This window comes from Pleurodeles waltl, chromosome 7, assembly GCF_031143425.1.
Source record: "Pleurodeles waltl isolate 20211129_DDA chromosome 7, aPleWal1.hap1.20221129, whole genome shotgun sequence".
NCBI classification, from domain to species: Eukaryota; Metazoa; Chordata; class Amphibia; order Caudata; family Salamandridae; genus Pleurodeles; species Pleurodeles waltl.
Window position 1 is genome coordinate 661,855,865 of NC_090446.1, and position 26,990 is coordinate 661,882,854.

The following is a 26,990-nucleotide window of genomic DNA, read 5'->3' on the forward strand; positions in this document are numbered from 1 at the left end:
GTACGTGCCATTTGTAGTGTTTTTGAATTACAGGTTGAAGAGCGTTTATCATCAGTGACGACGCAGCCAGTACGCGAATTTCTACGCATGTGTTTCTTGGCTTTACTTTGTCTGCCTTTTTCAGGCTCTATGGGGCAGGACGCCGCACTCAAAAGTATGCTCAAGATGAATAAGTAGGCATTTGCCTTAAGGTACCCATATGGAATATACCCACGGCATGGTTTACAATCATTGGAAAAATGATAGTAGAAAGAGTGAGAAGGTTAGGTATCAAAGTTGGAGATAGTGTCAGGATTCCCAAAATAGTGAAAATGGGGAGCCCTAACCCACAGGTTGATCAAACTTGAAGAGATGTTTTCAGAAGTTAGGGATATAGCAGTGTAGTAAAGTGATGGAGCTTGATCAGTTGTCTGCAGCTGAAGGAATTTGAGGAGAAGAAAGAGCAAGGGGAGGGGTGATGTGGTTGATGGGTGCAGTTGATAGGTCTGTGTGTGTTTGTGTGTAAAGAAGAGGGAGAATACATGTTTTGGGCTTCTGTGAGATGGTGTGCACATTTTTCTTGAATTGCTTCCTTTATGTTCATGGTGTGAGTGTATTTGTCCTTGTGTGAACGGAACGAATGTGGCAGTGACTGATTGTTATTTCTTCCAGTGAGGAAGAGGAATATGGGTCACGAATTCTCAAGCATTTAAAGGATCCAGTATCATACAGAACTTGCGTCGTGGGTACCTTCTGCTAGGTTTCATCATTAATAAGAGTTATTAAAGAACATGAAGACTGACTGGGCATTATCCTCAGGGCTGAGCTGGGAAGTCATTTATGTTGATGAAGAAAGTTATAAACTGTGAGGCGATCGCGGGTACATGATAATTTCAGTGTACGTAACTGATTCTTACTGGAGACTGATGTCCCCTAGAGGGCACTGTGGACTAAATGTAGAAGTAACGCGTCAAAAGCACAAAATGCTGAAAAATAGTGACGATCAGAGAACGTTCATACAGCGAAGCTTGTTATGCATTTATTTGACGAGAATAGCTTTACATGAGAACAGGATTTAAAGGGACTCGGATAAAGAACGGGAGGAGACAGGAAATAGAGAAACAGGAATGCATGACAAGCAAGGTAAAGTTAGTGAGGGGATCTAGCGTGTTAAAGTCACACAAACAGTGATACAGCTAAAGTGAAGGAAAGAGTTGGACGACAGAATGAGAAAATGAAAGAAAGTGGAAAAGGGAGAGAAAAGAAGAGATGGAGAAAAGAAGAGCGAGACTAAGACAGAGAGAGGAACCGTGCGCACATGGGTCGGTGATGGCGATTGCCAAAGAAAGAAATGGGAGGGCCTACAAAATAGATATGAAGAGAAAAACAGAGAGAGAGAGAGAGAGAGAGAGAGACAGAAGGGGAGAGAAGGGGGATAAAAGATCCCAATGTGAAAGAGTAAGGCGAGATCGAGAAAGGGGAAAAATAATAATAAACGAGGCGTTTGGGAGGAGAGAACGAGAATGGACAGTTAAGAGAACACGAACGAACCAACATTAAACATGGTTTGTTCAGATCCTCCCTAGGCATAAGCTACCATCGTGGGCCTTCTTTCCACGCCTTTTAACAATTTTAGTCATTTCCCTCAGTCTCGCCCCTCCGTCTCGCCGACGTCATCACAGACGTCTGGGTTTCATGACTGGTGTCATAAGTCACCTTGATTTTCGGCAATGAACTGACGACTCTTTCCTGCCATGTCCTGGGGAGCGAAGTAATTATTAATTCAAGGGGCTCGTTAAAGCTGTCATTGCCTCCTAGAGACTAATAAGAAGGACAAACCTGTCCTCTGGTGTGCAGGTGTGGGTGAAAGACATAAAAAGGGGCCCATTCCAAAGATAGGCTGTTCTGGCTGTTCATACTCCACATCGAAAGATGTTAACTAAGTAAAAGCAGATCGCAAAAGGCTTCCTGAAAGCAAGTATAGGGCAGCAATTCAGAATCGTCTCTGACGTTTATCACAGTGTTAGAATTATCGTTTTAAACAAAAAAAAGGTATCAAAATATCTTTTTGCTTATTTAACAAATCCTTTTTTAGGTTTAGCCTCTTGCGAGAGATATTGTTTACTACAAGGGGCTTGGAGCCCGCCCATTGCTTTCCATTCGCTCACTTCATTTCTACAACTATTTGCTGCCTCCTATTTGGCTAGTGTCTGCTAGGTTCACTTCCTTTTTTCTTTCATGTGAAGCATGGAGCAAGTATTGATTGCTTCATTTTGATTAGTGCCCTTTCTCTGCTCCTGTTGTGGTTTAGGGGCTATTTTTCTTTCTTCTTCCTAGTTTTCCTTGTTGCATCTTCTGGGTTGCTTCTTCCCTCCCAACCCTCATGTCTGTGTTTATTCGTTCATTCCACCCTCGTTGTCCTTGTTGCCTCTTCCCTCCCATCCTCTGCTGTCTATGTTCCTTCATCCCTCCCACTCCTTGGTCCATATTGCTTTTTCACTTCGGTTGCCCTTGTCCATGTTACTTCTTACATCCCTCCTCTGACACCCTCATTCTTGCATTGCTTCGTCCCTACCACCTTCCACCCTCCTACTGAGCTCCCATTGAACTCTTTTATAATTCTTAGCAATGCTGCATAGCACTTGTGCAGCTCTACAACATGGTTAAAAGATACTGACAAAGCCAATAGTCTCACAGAGGCAATATCTATTGGTGTTGCTAATGCTTGTTTAAAGGTACCAAACAGTCTTACCATGTGCAAAAATGTTGTGGTTTTGTGTAAAGTAAAAGCTCAAATTCCCTTTGATTTGTGGGAAATATAGATGTGGATTTACAATAAATAAACTTACATCAAAAGTGTTTTTTTCATTTTAAGTGAATGTATGTGGTTGTGTTTCTACAGTAGTCGCATTGGCAAGAGGCTGAAAACAACATGACCATTAACCTCTTAGATGCCTTGATGAGAAACTACAATTTTCACTGCAGCATAAATGTCTTATTTTGGTAAAATATACAATCACCTATTTTAACTTGAGATCTATGTGTAAAAGAGGACAGTATATAAGTGAATAAACTTGTATGAGCTAGTCGGCGTTCTTTTATGGTTGTTTTATTGTATGACATTTATGAATGGCTATTATTAAATTCATGTATTATTTTTCAAATGTAGGCTTGTGCATTGTACTCAAGCATTCATTGCTGCTTTGCAGTTTCTAAATCATTCGTAAACATAATGTCTGCTTTGAATATTTTAAGACGTACTGCATGCAATTCACAGTGTATAAGTATCTAGCATGGTACTGTTGTGATATCTCGTCCTGTGAAGAAGTCATATCGTTGCACCTTAACTACGGTTGTATATACAAGATGTTTTCTTTTTATGGCTTGTTAGTTGCTCTCTGTAAGTAATAGACAACTGGTTAGTTCTCTGTAGGAAAGTACCATCTTGCCTGGCATGTTACCCCCATTTTCACTGTATATATGTTGTTTTAGTTGTATGTGTCACTGGGACCCTGGTAACCCAGGGCCCCAGTGCTCATAAGTGTGCCTGAATGTGTTACCTGTGTAGTGACTAACTGTCTCACTGAGGCTCTGCTAATCAGAACCTCAGTGGTTATGCTCTCTCATTTCTTTCCAAATTGTCACTAACAGGCTAGTGACCATTTTACCAATTTACATTGGCTTACTGGAACACCCTTATAATTCCCTAGTATATGGTACTGAGGTACCCAGGGTATTGGGGTTCCAGGAGATCCCTATGGGCTGCAGCATTTCTTTTGCCACCCATAGGGAGCTCTGACAATTCTTACACAGGCCTGCCACTGCAGCCTGAGTGAAATAACGTCCACATTATTTCACAGCCATTTTACACTGCACTTAAGTAACTTATAAGTCACCTATATGTCTAACCTTTACCTGGTAAAGGTTAGGTGCAAAGTTACTTAGTGTGAGGGCACCCTGGCACTAGCCAAGGTGTCCCCACATTGTTCAGAGCCAATTCCCTGAACTTTGTGAGTGCGGGGACACCATTACACGCGTGCACTACATATAGGTCACTACCTATATGTAGCTTCACCATGGTAACTCCGAATATGGCCATGTAACATGTCTATGATCATGGAATTGCCCCCTCTATACCATCCTGGCATAGTTGGCACAATCCCATGATCCCAGTGGTCTGTAGCACAGACCCTGGTACTGCCAAACTGCCCTTCCTGGGGTTTCACTGCAGCTGCTGCTGCTGCCAACCCCTCAGACAGGCAGCTGCCCTCCTGGGGTCCAGCCAGGCCTGGCCCAGGATGGCAGAACAAAGAACTTCCTCTGAGAGAGGGTGTGACACCCTCTCCCTTTGGAAAATGGTGTGAAGGCAGGGGAGGAGTAGCCTCCCCCAGCCTCTGGAAATGCTTTGTTGGGCACAGATGTGCCCAATTCTGCATAAGCCAGTCTACACCGGTTCAGGGACCCCTTAGCCCCTGCTCTGGCGCGAAACTGGACAAAGGAAAGGGGAGTGACCACTCCCCTGACCTGCACCTCCCCTAGGAGGTGTCCAGAGCTCCTCCAGTGTGCTCCAGACCTCTGCCATCTTGGAAACAGAGGTGCTGCTGGCACACTGGACTGCTCTGAGTGGCCAGTGCCACCAGGTGACATCAGAGACTCCTGCTGATAGGCTCCTTCAGGTGTTAGTAGCCTTTCCTCTCTCCTAGGTAGCCAAACCCTCTTTTCTGGCTATTTAGGGTCTCTGTCTCTGGGAAAACTTTAGATAACGAATGCATGAGCTCAGCCGAGTTCCTCTGCATCTCTCTCTTCACCTTCTGATAAGGAACTCTGTAACGCTGATCCTGCCGCCTTCTCGACTGTTTTCCTGCTTGTGCATGCTGTGGGGGTAGTCTGCCTCCTCTCTGCACCAGAAGCTCCGAAGAAATCTCCCGTGGGTCGACGGAATCTTCCCCCTGCAACCGCAGGCACCAAAAAGCTGCATCACCGGTCCCTTGGGTCTCCTCTCAGCACGACGAGCGAGGTTCCTCGAATCCAGCGACTCTGTCCAAGTGACCCCCACAGTCCAGTGACTCTTCAGCCCAAGTTTGGTGGAGGTAAGTCCTTGCCTCACCTCGCTGGGCTGCATCGCTGGGAACCGCGACTTTGCAGCTACTCCGGCCCCTGTGCACTTCCGGTGGAAATCCTTTGTGCACAGCCAAGCCTGGGTCCACGGCACTCTAACCTGCATTGCACGACTTTCTAAGTTGGTCTCCGGCGACGTGGGACTCCTTTGTGCAACTTCGGCGAGCACCGTTTCACGCATCCTCGTAGTGCCTGTTTCTGGCACTTCTCCGGGAGCTACCTGCTTCAGTGAGGACTCTTTGTCTTGCTCGACGTCTCCTCTCTCTTCAGGTCCAATATGCGATCTCCTGGTCCCTCCTGGGCCCCAGCAGCGTCCAAAAACGCCAAACGCACGATTTGCGTGTAGCAAGGCTTGTTGGCGTCCTTCCGGCGGAAAAACACTTCTGCACAACTCTCCAAGGCGAGAGACATCCGTCCACCAAAGGGGAAGTCTCTAGCCCTTTTTGTTCCTGCAGAAACCTCAGCTTCTTCTGTCCAGTCGAAGCTTCTTTGCACCCGCAGCTGGCATTTCCTGGGCATCTGCCCATCTCCGACTTGCTTGTGACTTTTGGACTTGGTCCCCTTGTTCCACAGGTACTCTAGATTGGAAATCCACAGTTGTTGCATTGCTGGTTTGTGTCTTTCCTGCATTATTCCTCTAACACGACTATTTTGTCCTTAGGGGAACTTTAGTGCACTTTGCACTCACTTTTCAGGGTCTTGGGGAGGGTTATTTTCCTAACTCTCACTATTTTCTAATAGTCCCAGCGACCCTCTACAAGGTCACATAGGTTTGGGGTCCATTCGTGGTTCGCATTCCACTTTTGGAGTATATGGTTTGTGTTGCCCCTATCCCTATGTTTCCCCATTGCATCCTATTGTAACTATACATTGTTTGCACTGTTTTCTAAGACTATACTGCATATTTTTGCTATTGTGTATATATATCTTGTGTATATTTCCTATCCTCTCACTGAGGGTACACTCTAAGATACTTTGGCATATTGTCATAAAAATAAAGTACCTTTATTTTTAGTATAACTGTGTATTGTGTTTTCTTATGATATTGTGCATATGACACTAAGTGGTACTGTAGTAGCTTCACACGTCTCCTAGTTCAGCCTAAGCTGCTCTGCTAAGCTACCATTATCTATCAGCCTAAGCTGCTAGACACCCTATACACTAATAAGGGATAACTGGGCCTGGTGCAAGGTGCAAGTACCCCTTGGTACTCACTACAAGCCAGTCCAGCCTCCTACATTGGAAGCAGCGACGGGATAAGTGCTTGAGACTACTTACCACTCTTGTCATTGTACTTTTCATAAGAGAAAAATATACAAAACAAGGTCAGTGTATATACACATAGCCAAAAAGTTTTGCATTTCCTCTTTTCACTCTTTTCTAAGTGCTGAAAAGTACTCCTAAACTTTCAAAAAGTTCTTAAAAATAGCAGTGGTGGTGGGAGCAAACCTACTAATAGCCAATCCAAGGGAGTAGCTGGGCTCACTTTTGGTAATTTAGTTGGGGTTGGTCTGATTAGGGAGACCACAGAGGCTACTTTAGTCTCTGAAGGGGCTATTGATTTAGCCACTTTGGTTGCTTGCCCCCATAACTTGGAGAAGTACAAGCAATTAACCCTAATAAATGGTGTTGAGGTCCAGGCCTACAGGGACACAGGTGCCAGTGTCACAATGGTGATTGAGAAACTGGTGCACCCTGAACAACACATACTTGGACACCAGTACCAAGTAACCGATGCACACAACATAACACAAAGCCACCCCATGGCTGTTGTAAATCTCAACTGGGGGGGGGTAACTGGTCCAAAGAAAGTTGTGGTAGCTTCAGATTTACCTGTAGACTGTCTATTAGGGAATGATTTGGAGACATCAGCTTGGTCAGATGTGGAGTTGGAGGCCCATGCAGCAATGCTGGGCATCCCAGGGCATATTTTTGCTTTGACAAGGGCTCAGGCCAAAAAGCAAAAAGGACAGGGAAGCTTGGATCCTGGAACAATGGACCAAGTGCTCCCTAAAGCTAGGGCTAGTAGAAGCAAACCACTTCCTACTATCCCTCCCTCTACAGTGGATTCTACTTCTGAGGAAGACGAATTCCCTCCCTGTGCAGAACCTACACCAGAGGAGCTGGAAGCAGACACTGCTGAGCTTTTGGGTAAAGGGGGGCCTGCCAGAGAGGAGCTGAGTGTGGCACAGCAAACCTGTCCCACATTAGAGGGTCTCAGACAGCAAGCTGTCAAACAGGCTAATGGGGATGTCAGTGACTCTCACAGAGTTTACTGGGAGGACAACCTCTTGTACACTGAGCATAGGGATCCTAAACCTGGAGCTGCCAGGAGATTAGTGATTCCTCAGGAGTACAGAAAGTTCCTCCTAACACTGGCACATGACATTCCCCTAGCTGGGCACCTGGGTCAAATGAAAACTTGGGACAGATTGGTACCATTGTTTCATTGGCCTAGGATGTCTGAGGACACAAAGGAATTTTGTAAGTCCTGTGAAACCTGTCAAGCCAGTGGCAAGACAGGTGGCACTCCAAAGGCACCCCTTATCACACTGCCTGTGGTTGGGGTTCCCTTTGAAAGGGTAGGGGTTGACATAGTTGGCCCCCTTGACCCTCCTACTGCTTCAGGCAATAGGTTTATCTTGGTGGTAGTGGACCATGCCACAAGATACCCTGAAGCAATTCCTTTAAGGACCACTACAGCTCCTGCAGTGGCAAAGGCCCTCCTGGGAATATTTTCCAGGGTGGGCTTCCCAAAGGAAGTAGTATCAGACAGAGGAAGCAATTTCATGTCTGCATACTTAAAGGCCATGTGGAAGGAGTGTGGTGTAACGTACAAGTTCACAACACCCTATCATCCACAAACAAATGGACTGGTGGAGAGATTTAATAAAACTCTCAAAGGCATGATTATGGGACTCCCTGAAAAACTCCGCAGGAGATGGGATATCCTTCTACCATGCCTCCTTTTTGCCTACAGGGAGGTACCCCAGAAAGGAGTGGGCTTCAGCCCCTTTGAACTTCTTTTTGGACATCCTGTTAGGGGTCCACTCACACTTGTAAAGGAGGGTTGGGAACAACCTTTAAAAGCTCCTAAACAGGATATTGTGGATTATGTACTTGGCCTCAGATCAAGGATGGCTGAGTACATGAAAAAGGCCAGTAAAAACCTTCAGGCCAGCCAAGAGCTCCAGAAGCAATGGCATGATCAGAAGGCTGTTTTGGTTCAGTACCAACCAGCGCAGAAAGTGTGGGTCTTGGAGCCTGTGGCCCCAAGAGCACTCCAAGATAAATGGAGTGGACCCCACACAATTGTTGAAAAAAAGGGTGAAGTCACCTATTTGGTTGACTTAGGCACTGCCAGGAGTCCCCTTAGGGTGCTCCATGTCAACCGCCTGAAACCCTACTATGACAGGGCTGATCTCACCCTGCTCATGGCAACAGATGAGGGACAGGAAGAAGACAGTGATCCTCTACCTGATCTCTTCTCTTCCACAGAACAAGATGCTCTTGTGGAAGGTGTAGTTTTGGCTGATTGTCTTACTGCTGAGCAGAAAGATAATTGCATAAATCTCCTAGGACAATTTTCAGAACTCTTCTCTACTGTGCCAGGCACCACTTCTTGGTGTGAGCACACTATAGATACTGGAGACAGTTTACCTGTCAAAAGTAAGATCTATAGGCAGCCTGACCATGTCAGGGACTGCATAAAGCAAGAAGTTCAGAAAATGTTGGAACTAGGAGTGGTTGAGCACTCTGACAGTCCATGGGCTTCTCCTGTGGTACTGGTACCAAAACCCAATTCTAAAGATGGAAAGAAGGAAATGCGGTTTTGTGTAGATTATAGAGGTCTCAACTTGGTAACCAAAACAGATGCTCACCCTATACCCAGGGCAGATGAGCTCATAGATACACTGGCATCTGCCAAGTATCTAAGCACTTTTGATTTGACTGCAGGGTATTGGCAGATCAAATTGTCAGAAGATGCTAAACCTAAGACTGCATTTTCTACCATTGGAGGACATTACCAGTTTACTGTAATGCCTTTTGGTTTGAAAAATGCACCTGCCACTTTTCAGAGGTTGGTGAACACAGTCCTGCAAGGGCTGGAAGCTTTCAGTGCAGCATATTTGGACGATATAGCTGTCTTTAGCTCCAGCTGGGATGATCACCTGGTCCACCTATGGAAAGTTTTGGAGGCTCTGCAAAAGGCAGGCCTCACTATCAAGGCTTCAAAGTGCCAGATAGGGCAGGGTAAGGTGGTTTATCTGGGACACCTTGTTGGTGGGGAACAGATTGCACCACTTCAGGGGAAAATCCAAACAATTATTGATTGGGTTCCCCCTACCACTCAGACTCAGGTGAGAGCCTTCCTAGGCCTCACTGGGTACTACAGGAGGTTCATTAAGAACTATGGCTCCATTGCAGCCCCTCTTAATGACCTCACATCCAAGAAAATGCCTAAAAAGGTATTATGGACAGCAAGCTGTCAGAAAGCTTTTGAGGAGCTGAAGCAGGCCATGTGCTCTGCACCTGTCCTGAAAAGCCCTTGGTACTCTAAAAAATTCTATGTCCAAACTGATGCATCTGAATTAGGAGTAGGGGCAGTCCTATCACAACTTAATTCTGAGGGCCAGGATCAACCTGTTGCTTTTATTAGTAGAAGGTTGACCCCTAGAGAAAAGCGTTGGTCTGCCATTGAGAGGGAGGCCTTTGCTGTGGTCTGGGCTCTGAAGAAGTTGAGGCCATACCTGTTTGGCACTCACTTCATTGTTCAGACAGACCACAAACCTCTACTTTGGCTAAAACAAATGAAAGGTGAAAATCCTAAATTGTTGAGGTGGTCCATATCCCTACAGGGAATGGACTATACAGTGGAACATAGACCTGGGAGTAGCCACTCCAATGCAGATGGACTCTCCAAATATTTCCACTTAGACAATGAAGACTCATCAGGTCATGGCTAGTCTTATTGTCCTTCATTTGGGGGGGGGTTGTGTAGGAAAGTACCATCTTGCCTGGCATGTTACCCCCATTTTTCACTGTATATATGTTGTTTTAGTTGTATGTGTCACTGGGACCCTGGTAACCCAGGGCCCCAGTGCTCATAAGTGTGCCTGAATGTGTTACCTGTGTAGTGACTAACTGTCTCACTGAGGCTCTGCTAATCAGAACCTCAGTGGTTATGCTCTCTCATTTCTTTCCAAATTGTCACTAACAGGCTAGTGACCATTTTACCAATTTACATTGGCTTACTGGAACACCCTTATAATTCCCTAGTATATGGTACTGAGGTACCCAGGGTATTGGGGTTCCAGGAGATCCCTATGGGCTGCAGCATTTCTTTTGCCACCCATAGGGAGCTCTGACAATTCTTACACAGGCCTGCCACTGCAGCCTGAGTGAAATAACGTCCACGTTATTTCACAGCCATTTTACACTGCACTTAAGTAACTTATAAGTCACCTATATGTCTAACCTTTACCTGGTAAAGGTTAGGTGCAAAGTTACTTAGTGTGAGGGCACCCTGGCACTAGCCAAGGTGCCCCCACATTGTTCAGAGCCAATTCCCTGAACTTTGTGAGTGCGGGGACACCATTACACGCGTGCACTACATATAGGTCACTACCTATATGTAGCTTCACCATGGTAACTCCGAATATGGCCATGTAACATGTCTATGATCATGGAATTGCCCCCTCTATACCATCCTGGCATAGTTGGCACAATCCCATGATCCCAGTGGTCTGTAGCACAGACCCTGGTACTGCCAAACTGCCCTTCCTGGGGTTTCACTGCAGCTGCTGCTGCTGCCAACCCCTCAGACAGGCCGCTGCCCTCCTGGGGTACAGCCAGGCCTGGCCCAGGATGGCAGAACAAAGAACTTCCTCTGAGAGAGGGTGTGACACCCTCTCCCTTTGGAAAATGGTGTGAAGGCAGGGGAGGAGTAGCCTCCCCCAGCCTCTGGAAATGCTTTGTTGGGCACAGATGTGCCCAATTCTGCATAAGCCAGTCTACACCGGTTCAGGGACCCCTTAGCCCCTGCTCTGGCGCGAAACTGGACAAAGGAAAGGGGAGTGACCACTCCCCTGACCTGCACCTCCCCTAGGAGGTGTCCAGAGCTCCTCCAGTGTGCTCCAGACCTCTGCCATCTTGGAAACAGAGGTGCTGCTGGCACACTGGACTGCTCTGAGTGGCCAGTGCCACCAGGTGACGTCAGAGACTCCTGCTGATAGGCTCCTTCAGGTGTTAGTAGCCTTTCCTCTCTCCTAGGTAGCCAAACCCTCTTTTCTGGCTATTTAGGGTCTCTGTCTCTGGGGAAACTTTAGATAACGAATGCATGAGCTCAGCCGAGTTCCTCTGCATCTCTCTCTTCACCTTCTGATAAGGAACCGACCGCTGACCGCGCTGGAAGCCTGCAAACCTGCAACATAGTAGCAAAGACGACTACTCCAACTCTGTAACGCTCATCCTGCCGCCTTCTCGACTGTTTTCCTGCTTGTGCATGCTGTGGGGGTAGTCTGCCTCCTCTCTGCACCAGAAGCTCCGAAGAAATCTCCCGTGGGTCGACGGAATCTTCCCCCTGCAACCGCAGGCACCAAAAAGCTGCATCACCGGTCCCTTGGGTCTCCTCTCAGCACGACGAGCGAGGTCCCTCGAATCCAGCGACTCTGTCCAAGTGACCCCCACAGTCCAGTGACTCTTCAGCCCAAGTTTGGTGGAGGTAAGTCCTTGCCTCACCTCGCTGGGAACCGCGACTTTGCAGCTACTCCGGCCCCTGTGCACTTCCGGCGGAAATCCTTTGTGCACAGCCAAGCCTGGGTCCACGGCACTCTAACCTGCATTGCACGACTTTCTAAGTTGGTCTCCGGCGACGTGGGACTCCTTTGTGCAACTTCGGCGAGCACCGTTTCACGCATCCTCGTAGTGCCTGTTTCTGGCACTTCTCCGGGTGCTACCTGCTTCAGTGAGGGCTCTTTGTCTTGCTCGACGTCCCCTCTCTCTTCAGGTCCAATTTGCGACCTCCTGGTCCCTCCTGGGCCCCAGCAGCGTCCAAAAACGCCAAACGCACGATTTGCGTGTAGCAAGGCTTGTTGGCGTCCTTCCGGCGGGAAAACACTTCTGCACAACTCTTCAAGGCGAGAGGGATCCGTCCACCAAAGGGGAAGTCTCTAGCCCTTTTCGTTCCTGCAGAAACCTCAGCTTCTTCTGTCCAGTCGAAGCTTCTTTGCACCCGCAGCTGGCATTTCCTGGGCATCTGCCCATCTCCGACTTGCTTGTGACTTTTGGACTTGGTCCCCTTGTTCCACAGGTACTCTAGATTGGAAATCCACAGTTGTTGCATTGCTGGTTTGTGTCTTTCCTGCATTATTCCTCTAACACGACTATTTTGTCCTTAGGGGAACTTTAGTGCACTTTGCACTCACTTTTCAGGGTCTTGGGGAGGGTTATTTTCCTAACTCTCACTATTTTCTAATAGTCCCAGCGACCCTCTACAAGGTCACATAGGTTTGGGGTCCATTCGTGGTTCGCATTCCACTTTTGGAGTATATGGTTTGTGTTGCCCCTATCCCTATGTTTCCCCATTGCATCCTATTGTAACTATACATTGTTTGCACTGTTTTCTAAGACTATACTGCATATTTTTGCTATTGTGTATATATATCTTGTGTATATTTCCTATCCTCTCACTGAGGGTACACTCTAAGATACTTTGGCATATTGTCATAAAAATAAAGTACCTTTATTTTTAGTATAACTGTGTATTGTGTTTTCTTATGATATTGTGCATATGACACTAAGTGGTACTGTAGTAGCTTCACACGTCTCCTAGTTCAGCCTAAGCTGCTCTGCTAAGCTACCATTATCTATCAGCCTAAGCTGCTAGACACCCTATACACTAATAAGGGATAACTGGGCCTGGTGCAAGGTGCAAGTACCCCTTGGTACTCACTACAAGCCAGTCCAGCCTCCTACATTGGAAGCAGCGACGGGATAAGTGCTTGAGACTACTTACCACTCTTGTCATTGTACTTTTCATAAGAGAAAAATATACAAAACAAGGTCAGTGTATATACACATAGCCAAAAAGTTTTGCATTTCCTCTTTTCACTCTTTTCTAAGTGCTGAAAAGTACTCCTAAACTTTCAAAAAGTTCTTAAAAATAGCAGTGGTGGTGGGAGCAAACCTACTAATAGCCAATCCAAGGGAGTAGCTGGGCTCACTTTTGGTAATTTAGTTGGGGTTGGTCTGATTAGGGAGACCACAGAGGCTACTTTAGTCTCTGAAGGGGCTATTGATTTAGCCACTTTGGTTGCTTGCCCCCATAACTTGGAGAAGTACAAGCAATTAACCCTAATAAATGGTGTTGAGGTCCAGGCCTACAGGGACACAGGTGCCAGTGTCACAATGGTGATTGAGAAACTGGTGCACCCTGAACAACACATACTTGGACACCAGTACCAAGTAACCGATGCACACAACATAACACAAAGCCACCCCATGGCTGTTGTAAATCTCAACTGGGGGGGGGTAGCTGGTCCAAAGAAAGTTGTGGTAGCTTCAGATTTACCTGTAGACTGTCTATTAGGGAATGATTTGGAGACATCAGCTTGGTCAGATGTGGAGTTGGAGGCCCATGCAGCAATGCTGGGCATCCCAGGGCATATTTTTGCTTTGACAAGGGCTCAGGCCAAAAAGCATAAAGGACAGGGAAGCTTGGATCCTGGAACAATGGACCAAGTGCTCCCTAAAGCTAGGGCTAGTAGAAGCAAACCACTTCCTACTATCCCTCCCTCTACAGTGGATTCTACTTCTGAGGAAGAAGAATTCCCTCCCTGTGCAGAACCTACACCAGAGGAGCTGGAAGCAGACACTGCTGAGCTTTTGGGTGAAGGGGGGCCTGCCAGAGAGGAGCTGAGTGTGGCACAGCAAACCTGTCCCACATTAGAGGGTCTCAGACAGCAAGCTGTCAAACAGGCTAATGGGGATGTCAGTGACTTTCACAGAGTTTACTGGGAGGACAACCTCTTGTACACTGAGCATAGGGATCCTAAACCTGGAGCTGCCAGGAGATTAGTGATTCCTCAGGAGTACAGAAAGTTCCTCCTAACACTGGCACATGACATTCCCCTAGCTGGGCACCTGGGTCAAATGAAAACTTGGGACAGATTGGTACCATTGTTTCATTGGCCTAGGATGTCTGAGGACACAAAGGAATTTTGTAAGTCCTGTGAAACCTGTCAAGCCAGTGGCAGACAGGTGGCACTCCAAAGGCACCCCTTATCCCACTGCCTGTGGTTGGGGTTCCCTTTGAAAGGGTAGGGGTTGACATAGTTGGCCCCCTTGACCCTCCTACTGCTTCAGGCAATAGGTTTATCTTGGTGGTAGTGGACCATGCCACAAGATACCCTGAAGCAATTCCTTTAAGGACCACTACAGCTCCTGCAGTGGCAAAGGCCCTCCTGGGAATATTTTCCAGGGTGGGCTTCCCAAAGGAAGTAGTATCAGACAGAGGAAGCAATTTCATGTCTGCATACTTAAAGGCCATGTGGAAGGAGTGTGGTGTAACGTACAAGTTCACAACACCCTATCATCCACAAACAAATGGACTGGTGGAGAGATTTAATAAAACTCTCAAAGGCATGATTATGGGGCTCCCTGAAAAACTCCGCAGGAGATGGGATATCCTTCTACCATGCCTCCTTTTTGCCTACAGGGAGGTACCCCAGAAAGGAGTGGGCTTCAGCCCCTTTGAACTTCTTTTTGGACATCCTGTTAGGGGTCCACTCACACTTGTAAAGGAGGGTTGGGAACAACCTTTAAAAGCTCCTAAACAGGATATTGTGGATTATGTACTTGGCCTCAGATCAAGGATGGCTGAGTACATGAAAAAGGCCAGTAAAAACCTTCAGGCCAGCCAAGAGCTCCAGAAGCAATGGCATGATCAGAAGGCTGTTTTGGTTCAGTACCAACCAGGGCAGAAAGTGTGGGTCTTGGAGCCTGAGGCCCCAAGAGCACTCCAAGATAAATGGAGTGGACCCCACACAATTGTTGAAAAAAAGGGTGAAGTCACCTACTTGGTTGACTTAGGCACTGCCAGGAGTCCCCTTAGGGTGCTCCATGTCAACCGCCTGAAACCCTACTATGACAGGGCTGATCTCACCCTGCTCATGGCAACAGATGAGGGACAGGAAGAAGACAGTGATCCTCTACCTGATCTCTTCTCTTCCACAGAACAAGATGCTCTTGTGGAAGGTGTAGTTTTGGCTGATTGTCTTACTGCTGAGCAGAAAGATAATTGCATAAATCTCCTAGGACAATTTTCAGAACTCTTCTCTACTGTGCCAGGCACCACTTCTTGGTGTGTGCACACTATAGATACTGGAGACAGTTTACCTGTCAAAAGTAAGATCTATAGGCAGCCTGACCATGTCAGGGACTGCATAAAGCAAGAAGTTCAGAAAATGTTGGAACTAGGAGTGGTTGAGCACTCTGACAGTCCATGGGCTTCTCCTGTGGTACTGGTACCAAAACCCAATTCTAAAGATGGAAAGAAGGAAATGCGGTTTTGTGTAGATTATAGAGGTCTCAACTTGGTAACCAAAACTGATGCTCACCCTATACCCAGGGCAGATGAGCTCATAGATACACTGGCATCTGCCAAGTATCTAAGCACTTTTGATTTGACTGCAGGGTATTGGCAGATCAAATTGTCAGAAGATGCTAAACCTAAGACTGCATTTTCTACCATTGGAGGACATTACCAGTTTACTGTAATGCCTTTTGGTTTGAAAAATGCACCTGCCACTTTTCAGAGGTTGGTGAACACAGTCCTGCAAGGGCTGGAAGCTTTCAGTGCAGCATATTTGGACGATATAGCTGTCTTTAGCTCCAGCTGGGATGATCACCTGGTCCACCTATGGAAAGTTTTGGAGGCTCTGCAAAAGGCAGGCCTCACTATCAAGGCTTCAAAGTGCCAGATAGGGCAGGGTAAGGTGGTTTATCTGGGACACCTTGTTGGTGGGGAACAGATTGCACCACTTCAGGGGAAAATCCAAACAATTATTGATTGGGTTCCCCCTACCACTCAGACTCAGGTGAGAGCCTTCCTAGGCCTCACTGGGTACTACAGGAGGTTCAATAAGAACTATGGCTCCATTGCAGCCCCTCTTAATGACCTCACATCCAAGAAAATGCCTAAAAAGGTATTATGGACAGCAAGCTGTCAGAAAGCTTTTGAGGAGCTGAAGCAGGCCATGTGCTCTGCACCTGTCCTGAAAAGCCCTTGTTACTCTAAAAAATTCTATGTCCAAACTGATGCATCTGAATTAGGAGTAGGGGCAGTCCTATCACAACTTAATTCTGAGGGCCAGGATCAACCTGTTGCTTTTATTAGTAGAAGGTTGACCCCTAGAGAAAAGCGTTGGTCTGCCATTGAGAGGGAGACCTTTGCTGTGGTCTGGGCTCTGAAGAAGTTGAGGCCATACCTGTTTGGCACTCACTTCATTGTTCAGACAGACCACAAACCTCTACTTTGGCTAAAACAAATGAAAGGTGAAAATCCTAAATTGTTGAGGTGGTCCATATCCCTACAGGGAATGGACTATACAGTGGAACATAGACCTGGGAGTAGCCACTCCAATGCAGATGGACTCTCCAAATATTTCCACTTAGACAATGAAGACTCATCAGGTCATGGCTAGTCTTATTGTCCTTCATTTGGGGGGGGGGTTGTGTAGGAAAGTACCATCTTGCCTGGCATGTTACCCCCATTTTTCACTGTATATATGTTGTTTTAGTTGTATGTGTCACTGGGACCCTGGTAACCCAGGGCCCCAGTACTCATAAGTGTGCCTGAATGTGTTACCTGTGAAGTGACTAACTGTCTCACTGAGGCTCTGCTAATCAGAACCTCAGTGGTTATGCTCTCTCATTTCTTTCCAAATTGTCACTAACAGGCTAGTGACCATTTTACCAATTTACATTGGCTTACTGGAACACCCTTATAATTCCCTAGTATATGGTACTGAGGTACCCAGGGTATTGGGGTTCCAGGAGATCCCTATGGGCTGCAGCATTTCTTTTGCCACCCATAGGGAGCTCTGACAATTCTTACACAGGCCTGCCACTGCAGCCTGAGTGAAATAACGTCCACGTTATTTCACAGCCATTTTACACTGCACTTAAGTAACTTATAAGTCACCTATATGTCTAACCTTTACCTGGTAAAGGTTAGGTGCAAAGTTACTTAGTGTGAGGGCACCCTGGCACTAGCCAAGGTGCCCCCACATTGTTCAGAGCCAATTCACTGAACTTTGTGAGTGCGGGGACACCATTACACGCGTGCACTACATATAGGTCACTACCTATATGTAGCTTCACCATGGTAACTCCGAATATGGCCATGTAACATGTCTATGATCATGGAATTGCCCCCTCTATACCATCCTGGCATAGTTGGCACAATCCCATGATCCCAGTGGTCTGTAGCACAGACCCTGGTACTGCCAAACTGCCCTTCCTGGGGTTTCACTGCAGCTGCTGCTGCTGCCAACCCCTCAGACAGGCTGCTGCCCTCCTGGGGTCCAGCCAGGCCTGGCCCAGGATGGCAGAACAAAGAACTTCCTCTGAGAGAGGGTGTGACACCCTCTCCCTTTGGAAAATGGTGTGAAGGCAGGGGAGGAGTAGCCTCCCCCAGCCTCTGGAAATGCTTTGTTGGGCACAGATGTGCCCAATTCTGCATAAGCCAGTCTACACTGGTTCAGGGACCCCTTAGCCCCTGCTCTGGCGCGAAACTGGACAAAGGAAAGGGGAGTGACCACTCCCCTGACCTGCACCTCCCCTGGGAGGTGTCCAGAGCTCCTCCATTGTGCTCCAGACCTCTGCCATCTTGGAAACAGAGGTGCTGCTGGCACACTGGACTGCTCTGAGTGGCCAGTGCCACCAGGTGATGTCAGAGACTCCTGCTGATAGGCTCCTTCAGGTGTTAGTAGCCTTTCCTCTCTCCTAGGTAGCCAAACCCTCTTTTCTGGCTATTTAGGGTCTCTGTCTCTGGGGAAACTTTAGATAACGAATGCATGAGCTCAGCCGAGTTCCTCTGCATCTCTCTCTTCACCTTCTGATAAGGAACCGACCGCTGACCGCGCTGGAAGCCTGCAAACCTGCAACATAGTAGCAAAGACGACTACTGCAACTCTGTAACGCTGATCCTGCCACCTTCTCGACTGTTTTTCTGCTTGTGCATGCTGTGGGGGTAGTCTGCCTCCTCTCTGCACCAGAAGCTCCGAAGAAATCTCCCGTGGGTCGACGGAATCTTCCCCCTGCAACCGCAGGCACCAAAAAGCTGTATCACCGGTCCCTTGGGTCTCCTCTCAGCACGACGAGCGAGGTCCCTCGAATCCAGCGACTCTGTCCAAGTGACCCCCACAGTCCAGTGACTCTTCAGCCCAAGTTTGGTGGAGGTAAGTCCTTGCCTCACCTCGCTGGGCTGCATCGCTGGGAACCGCGACTTTGCAGCTACTCCGGCCCCTGTGCACTTCCGGTGGAAATCCTTTGTGCACAGCCAAGCCTGGGTCCACGGCACTCTAACCTGCATTGCACGACTTTCTAAGTTGGTCTCCGGCGACGTGGGACTCCTTTGTGCAACTTCGGCGAGCACCGTTTCACGCATCCTTGTAGTGCCTGTTTCTGGCAGTTTTCCGGGTGTTACCTGCTTCAGTGAGGGCTCTTTGTCTTGCTCGACGTCCCCTCTCTTTTCAGGTCCAATTTGCGACCTCCTGGTCCCTCCTGGGCCCCAGCAGCGTCCAAAAACGCCAAACGCACAATTTGCGTGTAGCAAGGCTTGTTGGCGTCCTTCCGGCGGGAAAACACTTCTGCACGACTCTCCAAGGCGAGAGGGATCCGTCCACCAAAGGGGAAGTCTCTAGCCCTTTTCGTTCCTGCAGAAACCTCAGCTTCTTCTGTCCAGTCGAAGCTTCTTTGCACCCGCAGCTGGCATTTCCTGGGCATCTGCCCATCTCCGACTTGCTTGTGACTTTTGGACTTGGTCCCCTTGTTCCACAGGTACTCTAGATTGGAAATCCACAGTTGTTGCATTGCTGGTTTGTGTCTTTCCTGCATTATTCCTCTAACACGACTATTTTGTCCTTAGGGGAACTTTAGTGCACTTTGCACTCACTTTTCAGGGTCTTGGGGAGGGTTATTTTCCTAACTCTCACTATTTTCTAATAGTCCCAGCGACCCTCTACAAGGTCACATAGGTTTGGGGTCCATTCGTGGTTCGCATTCCACTTTTGGAGTATATGGTTTGTGTTGCCCCTATCCCTATGTTTCCCCATTGCATCCTATTGTAACTATACATTGTTTGCACTGTTTTCTAAGACTATACTGCATATTTTTGCTATTGTGTATATATATCTTGTGTATATTTCCTATCCTCTCACTGAGGGTACACTCTAAGATACTTTGGCATATTGTCATAAAAATAAAGTACCTTTATTTTTAGTATAACTGTGTATTGTGTTTTCTTATGATATTGTGCATATGACACTAAGTGGTACTGTAGTAGCTTCACACGTCTCCTAGTTCAGCCTAAGCTGCTCTGCTAAGCTACCATTATCTATCAGCCTAAGCTGCTAGCCACACTATACACTAATAAGGGATAACTGGGCCTGGTGCAAGGTGCAAGTACCCCTTGGTACTCACTACAAGCCAGTCCAGCCTCCTACATTCTCTGACACTGGTTTGCCAGTGCTATGCAAACGGTGCATCATCTTAGAGGATGGTTGCAAGTGGGGCCCACTATCACTCATTTTTGGGGAGTGGCTCTTATTTACATTTAGAAGACCAAACTAATGTAACAGCGACAAGGCTAAAACAAAACCTCAGGGCCATGCAGCTGATCCCAAAAATCCAGGTCCCCACACACAAAAGGGGTCATCTGCTGGATCCCATTTTTTGTAACAACCCTAACGTCCTAATAGGTAGGGAGACAACAACACAACCTTGGACAGATCATCGCTTTGTTCTGTTCACCTTAGGAAAAGTGTCAGAGATGACTAGCTCTATGAAGAAAATGGGATGAAAATGGGGAAAGTTGTCAAGGAAAGAATGGGAGGAGATGTTAAAAAAAGCTGGGAAGAACGGATTAAATTATTTTTGGATTAATGTACTTCAATTACTTGTTTCAAAGACAAAGGGCAAGCCAAAACCACACCCTAGTTTAACCCCCACCTGGCATCTTTGAGAAAAAATTGCAAAAAAGTAGAAAGGACCTGGAGGAAATCATACTGCCCCCAGTTGAAACATGAACATAAACTAGCAATAAAACACTATCAAAATGAATCAAAAAGGCCCAGGCAAAATATTTTGAAGAAATGATCTCAAACGCCTCAAACTCATCAAGAGAACGTTTCAAAATTGTGAAGGACCTGAAGGCATATACGTCGAGCATGGCCCTTCCATCAACGACTATAGCCAGATGAAATGAACTTGCCTCCTTCTTTCGGGAAAAGGTCTTAAAAATCGACAGATCTCTCCTGACCAATTGTGAAAACTGCATTCAGCAATCAAAATTCCAGGAACCACCCTCAAACATCACCCCACTTAATATGATCCCTGAGCTGAAAGAGGAGAGGCTACAGGATATTGTAAGAACAGTAAAATCAGTATCCCCTCTAGACCCAGCCCCTCCACAGATCATAGGCGAATGTGTTCATATGCTCCTTACTAGTATCACAAAATTGCTAAATAGATCTTTAGAGTTGGGAGCAGTGCCCAATAAATGGAAACGTGTCATCATCAGATCACTGCTGAAAAAAACTCAACTAGACCCATCAGATATTAACAAGTATTGCCCTATATCTCTTCATCCAGCCATGGGAAAGATATTGGAGAAGCATGTTAATAAGCCCTTTTCCAATCACCTGGAAGATAATCAACTTTTACATCCCTCGCAGATAGGTTTCAGGGCCCAGCATAGCACAGAATCAGCACTGCTGGCGGTCACAGAGGAACGTGAAAGGATTTTGGATCAGGGAAGAGCGGCCACCATTATTCTGCTAGACCTAAGGTGCGGCTTTCAATACTGTTGATCATAAGATCTGGCCCAGAGACTAAAAGAGAGAGGGGTGAAAGATAAGGCTATGAAACGGATGCTATCCTTTATGGAAGATCGAACTTTTCAGGTGATGGTTATGCTTTTCCAAGATCATGGCCTCGAGTTGTGGAGTGCCTTAAGGTTCTGCTGTTAGTCCCACCTTTTCAACATATACTTAAGACTCCTGGCAAACACTGTGATCCAGCATGGGCTATCCATTGTATCCTAAGCAGATTATACCCAACTGGTGGTATCATTTGCAAAAGGGAAAGATTTTGGATAGCCGGCAGCTAGCCTTATGCTTGGAGGATGTGGCCAAGTGATTGGCAAACTGCTGCATTAAACTTAATGGAGAGAAAACGAAACTGATGTTCCTGGGAAATAATCCACATGCAATTATTGATTTAGGATGGCCAGATTGTCTGGGTAATCCTCCCATTCCTAAACCACTCATAAAAAATCTTGGCATGTGGTTGGACAATGCCCTCACAATGAATGCACAGGCAACAAAACAGGCCTGTACCTGTTTTGGTTCACTAAAGACAATCCAGAAAATCATCAAACTACTCTCAGAAAACTCAAGAACAACAGTGGTTCAGGCCTTTGTAACCTTGCACCTGGATTATGGGAACTCTCTATACCTAGGCCCCCCAAAATGTGCTACGAAAAAGCTGCAAGTAGTACAAAACAATGCTGCCAGAATGCACCATAAAATCCCTAAAGCAGAATCAACAAAAGCGACACTGTAAACACTGCAGTGGCTGCCATTGAAGCTAGAATCAAGTTCAAAACCTTAAGTTTAGTACATAAAGTGATTCACGACAAAGGCCCGCAGAAAATGAGAGACATACTGGCAAGCTATCACCCTACTGGACACCTAAGATCAGCGCAGGGCTACTTTCTGAAGGTTCCATGAATTAGGAAATGCAAATGGGGAGGGAGACCCATTTTCTATCTAGCTCCACAACTGTGGAACTCCCTGCCAATAGAGGTAAGATCGACAACCGAGAAACCAAGATTCAGGAAGATGATAAAAACATTACTCTTTCCACTACTCAATCAATAGCCGAATCGCTTTCTGACAGGAGTACATACCAGTTGATCTTCTCTTCACCTATCACTGGGAGGCCTTTGGATAGCCATGTGCTCTATAAATTCGCAAATTCAGACTCAATTTGTCCTCAACAGACTTTAACCCAGGGCAAGAGAGAATTTGAATCTGAATGTATTTAACAGGTGCTTTCTGCATCCAAAGCTACCTTTCGCATAAAGCTAATACAAATACAAAACATTTCTACAAGAAAATAAAATGAAGCAAATAAAAACAAAAGAGTATCATACAAAGTCACCTGAGTGTCTACTCAACAGATATTTTTTTTTATTGAAGCAATTTTGCATCTTCTCTGAATTGAGGAAAAGCTGACCTATTTCCAGGGCCACACTAGGAAAACCCGCTAGTAACATTAACAAATTAGTGTGTCCTTATTTTTGATGTTAGATTATCAAGCATTCAAAAGCTGGGCACCATATGTTATTGACTTCTTGCCTTTGCTTGAACAATATGAAATATATTATGTGAGAAGTGATTTAATGAGCGCATGACAGTTTGGGAATGCCATTTAGAAAAGATGTTGATTTTTCAATGAATGTTTGAATGTGTGTATTTCATCTGAGGTTGTTGGAAAGCGACACACCAGGTATGTAAATGTTGATTTTTCTTCCCGTCGTTTGTTGTTAATCGTTAAGAACTTACAGAATTTCATATTTCTTTCTTCTAAAAAATCATTGTTTTAGTTTTCTCTGTGTTAATCTTTAGCTGATTTTCCTGACAGTACTTCTTCACTGCCGACAGCTGTGCATGAAGACTGTTTGGAGTTCTAGTGATTAGAATGCACTCATCATTATACAGAAGGGAAGGAACGAGCAGGCCTTCAGTTTTCAGGACATCTATGTTTCTCTTCAGTACTTCACTGAACGGGTCATTTGTATATAGTGAGAAGAGTAAGGGTGCAAGCAGTCTTCTGTGTTTCACTCCGCTTATGTGCCAAACCTATATTGGGGCTAAATAGGCCTTTTTGGTTAAGCCTGACCCGAGTCGTGGTGTCTGAGAACAACATTGCTATCAGAGATAATTGCTAGTCATTTAGCTTATTCCATAACATATGCCTGGGTATTAGATCAAAGGCTGCCATGAAATCCTAGTAGGCTACACAGAGTGGTATTTGTGGTTGTGCTGTATTTGTGGATGATATCAAGGAAGGTAAAAAAATGGTTTTCACCATAGTTAGGTGTTCTCTGAAACTCCCTTCAATCAGGGTTAGTATCCTATGTGTTTGAACCCATTCATCTAAGGCCTTGAGTATTAGTTTGCAGAAGCATTTGCAGTGAATTTCAGACTAATTTTTCAATAGGATTTTGGGTTGTTTTGTGGTCCCTTTTTATACAAAGGTACCATGATTCTGTACTTAGTGGAATCAGCACTCCAAGTCAGATGAAGCCCTAAAGTGACATGTTGCATGCTGCCGGTCAGGGGGAAGAGTTCAGATTGAGCCCAGTTGATGTGTAGGCCATGGAGGCCTCTGAATCACAAGATTTCATGGATAAAGTTGGGAGGTTGTCTGATGGGCGTCAGATAAATAACAAGATGTCATCAGCATACATGGGAAGTAGGAAGGGGCCGGTTGAGCATTGGAGTCCTTTGTGCATATGTTTTTCCTGGAGGTGGCAAACCAGTGCGTCTATAGCAATGATAAAACGAATGGGGGGAGAGGACATCCCTGTCTAGTGCTCCTGGACACAGGGAAGAGGTCTGTTAGGGAGCAGTTCAGCTGTGTCACAGGGTTGGAGTATGGGAGCACTGCTTCTGTCTAATCTCCCTCCTATCTTCAGTTATGCGTATGAATCACTACAAGCTCCCAGCCATATTATTCAACTGCAGCATGTATGCATAAACCCTTGTGAAAATTAAAAAAAGGAGGACTGTAACCTGCAGGAACAACTCAGGCAGAAAAGTATAGCGCCTAAAGCAACTACATCTTCACTCTAATTTCTTTGCAAATGTATCCCTATTGCTTATTTGTTTTTCACGTAAATTTATTTATTGATGCCTGCTTTCTCATCTGTTCGATACCCACTTTGGATGTAGCAATCTTTATCAGAGGTGCTGCCAGTCACTGCCCCCTAATTTATTTCAAACCCCCTTTCTTGGTTCAATGACGATCACTCCTGGTCCTGCACTAATCGTGATCCAAGTGCACAGCTGTCGGGTCCTGTAGTCCATTACTTCCTTTTGTTATAAGGGGCATTATTGTACTTGGATGGCTTCCACCATAACCCAGACACCAAGCTTCATTCCATTTTAACATTACTATTCTTTTCCCATACACATCTTTATTTTTTAGTAGCACAACTACATTGCAGTCTTCATGAGCTTTTATAGTGCTTTATTCTCTTGACAAAGTCCAGAGGTGCATTTGGCCGGTGGGACGCACATTCCTACCAGTTCTACCCTGAGGAATGCTTGATTGGTAGTGTGTGGAATTTCAGTATGCTCTATGTTAGAAGTAGCCAACAAGTATTTACAGTAGAAATGCAGCCATGTGAATGCTCTTTTGAGGCAACCCAGGAATCACAGAGTAAGGGACCACTGGAGCTCCCTGATTATAGGCAATCTCAGGGCCACTGAAGCTCCCTGATTATAGGCAATCTGAGTAAATGATGTGTAGGTTCACCTAGGAGCGAGGGAGACCGCCGACCCACAGACATGCACTGGATACAGCCAGCCAGGATAAACGTCTTACATGATCCTTCCAGGAGTTACAAAGGAGAGGCCCACAGCATGGACTCGCTTCAGACAGCTTGCATAAATATCCAATAGAGTCCAACCACGAGAGACACAGGGTCAGCACTCGACTTGCACAGGCATGCATAGCAGCCAGAGTAGATAATTTCAAGAGGTATTCAGGGGCAACAAAGTTTATCTTGCGAGAATACACAAGAGAAATGCAGCCATAATCACCTTCTTTAGAGTCTATCCAGGCGTTAACGAGAGATTATTTACATACACATACTGATTAAAGGTCATCAGGGTCCTAATGTGAAAATCGCCATTTCTATCCCAAAAGCAAGGAGTGTAGACATGAGACAAACACGTGTGGCTAGTCACAGTTCATGGAGTCTATGGTTTAGTTCCCTGCTTGTTCAATAAATATTCACTACCTCAACGCTGAGAGTAAGCAGTGCCAGGCAGATGTTAGACTTTGCATGCTTGATTCCACACAGAAGCAACAAAGAAGTAGCTTATAATTATGCACTTGTTGCAGGCAGCCACAATGTATACCATATAGGGTCAATGTAGGATCAGCAGAGGAAACTCCCAGGGCACGCACTGGTTATCTATGTGCAGCCAGGATAACTGTCAAGGAGGGTGTACCCGGGAGTTAGAGAGGAACAGTCCATGGCACGCCTAGGTTAAAATTTGCTTGGATATATTCCCCATCTGGTGCCTACTTGAGTGGCAGTAGAGCATCTTATGGCATTCACTTGTTACAGACAGCCACAGTAATTGTTCTGGAGGGTCCACCAAAAATTGAAAGAGAAGTAGCCCCTGGCTTGTACTGGCCACTGGTAGCCAAGGTACATAAATGCTCCATTTACTTCATCCAGATGAATAGCCAAGGGCATGTACTAGTTACATACAGCTAAGTTACACACCCTGAAGGGACCATCTATAGAGGACAGAAGAGCAGACTATGGCATTCACTCGCTGCATGCAGCCAGGATAAATGCTTTATAGGATCCAGTCAGGAACAACAGAGGAGACAATGGCCAGGCACTGGCAGCAGGCAATATTGATCTACAAAGTCAACCCATAAGCAAGATGGCAGCAGTAACATTGGGAGTATTGGTGTTAAAGGGATTAATATTGTTGATAGTGGCATTTTGCAGTGGATGGAATTTAAATACATGGTTAGATGATTTGAAAGTGAGTAGGAATTGACAGAATACGTGTTGATGGACAAGAGTTGGGGTCCAGAACCCTTCAAACCCTGACATGTTGAAACATGCCACGAGAAAACAACCTCTCTGCCCTTTATATAGATATTTGGGTTGTGTACATTTATTTGAAAAGCTAAGTAATGAGTAGAGAGGGTTGTCTTGGGTGGAGGCTAGACAAAGTGTGCTCATATGACTTGAAAAGGCTGAGCAGTAGGGCACAATAAATGAGCGTCATGCTAGCTGTTGTATGTCAGAATATTGAGTATAAAAATATCCTGCTAGTAAAATATTGAAGCCAAAATGTCAATTACCAAACTATTTCGATGGCAATTGTATAAAAGAATGTATATTTGTTGCTTAATTCTACGTTTATGTACTTTGAAGATATATATCGTCAAGGTGAATATATGTGAGGATAAGTATAGTAAATCTCTTTCTCTTTCAAACATTGATAAGTGACATTCTGTCTACGATATTTTGATAACATTATAATTAAATCTTGCTACTCTAGTCGTATACCCATGCTCTCACCTAGGAGAGCTTTCTTTGTTTGGTAGGTCCTGATCTGTGAGAACTGTGGTACCACACCTTTCATCTGCTTCTAGGTCAAAAAAATGCTCTAATCTATCACCATCTGGTTCTTTCTGGTGGTATTTTGTATATACTGAATGAGAGTAGGGCAGCTGTGCTGCGAATTTGTCAGTCATTTCTCCCATGCATAATTTGTCACAGTATAAAAGATATATACAGTGATGATTGTCTGTTGTTTTAGTTGTTTTTATTCTCTAACTGTAAA